The sequence below is a fragment of the Lepeophtheirus salmonis genome, unplaced genomic scaffold, assembly GCF_016086655.4.
Source record: "Lepeophtheirus salmonis unplaced genomic scaffold, UVic_Lsal_1.4 unplaced_contig_3682_pilon, whole genome shotgun sequence".
Taxonomy (NCBI): Eukaryota; Metazoa; Arthropoda; class Copepoda; order Siphonostomatoida; family Caligidae; genus Lepeophtheirus; species Lepeophtheirus salmonis.
In genome coordinates, this window is record NW_027293963.1 from 15,893 (window position 1) to 17,067 (window position 1,175).

The window sequence follows — 1,175 nt, forward strand, 5'->3', positions numbered from 1 at the left end:
TTACAGAAATAACCTTTGTACAAATTTACAAAGGTTGGTTAAAGTTCTATAAAAGTTGATTTATGAAACAAAATTACCATTTTTTTAAAGGGAAATTTCAAATTTTGTATTATTTAAAAAAAAAATTTGAATCATGTTGTTTTTTCATCAAAATAATTACAAAAATTCACTTTTTGCAATTTTGTCATCCCTTTTATTATTTGCTCTACCACCGGAGGAATGAACCCCAAGCTACTGCTCATTATACAGAACGACCAAAATAAACATTTGCAAATTTGCACGAAATTTTATTCAAAAAATGTATTGCTTATTGTTCAATTTAATTTGAACTCTAATTAGCATTCAAATTTAAGAAAATTAAGTCTCCGATACAAATATAGGAAAAAAGAAATACACCATTTTAGATTTGTTTTTATATATATTTTTTTAATTAATGTTCATCTCCATGGCAATTAAAACAGTGCTTAGGACTGCATTGCTCACATTTTCAGAATAAGGTGTATTTTTTCATTGCTGATATTCATCTTTGATGCGTGCTCAAACAATAACTGACTCAAATAATCCCAATACTGTCTACAAAAGTGAGATACTTAATATTAAAGCGATCTATTGGAAAAATAATGGAGTTCCTTATATACACCTATTATTAATCAAAGGTGGAACTCAGATCTGAAACAGCTTAATCATAACAAAACTTTGATTTTTTTTTTTTAAACGGAGGAAAATTTTTTCTTTATGTCAATAGCTCTAATAATCAGTTATACTAAAAAAACAATGTTTATATGATTATTTTTCAATAAAAAATTGACAAACAATAACCCAAAATTCAATAATCATATTCATTAATGTTATGAATACTTATGTGTAAGTGTGATAAAAAAAAATTTAATACATATTAGAGGTTGAATGGTAACAGAATTCGTTCAACACAATCATTTCATAAATTGTAAGTTTAATTAAGAATATAGTATTCGATAGAATAATTTCTGTTAGATAAAACCTGAACCATGAATATATATTAAACTGATTCTAAGAAACTTTGTGGTAATTAGCAATAGAAGAAGAATAACCAGTATGTTGTTATATTAACCAAATCAATTACATTAACATGTAAGTGTATGAAAACCACTACAAAAGTGGAAGAGTTTCCAGAAATTGTCATCATTTCCAAATCA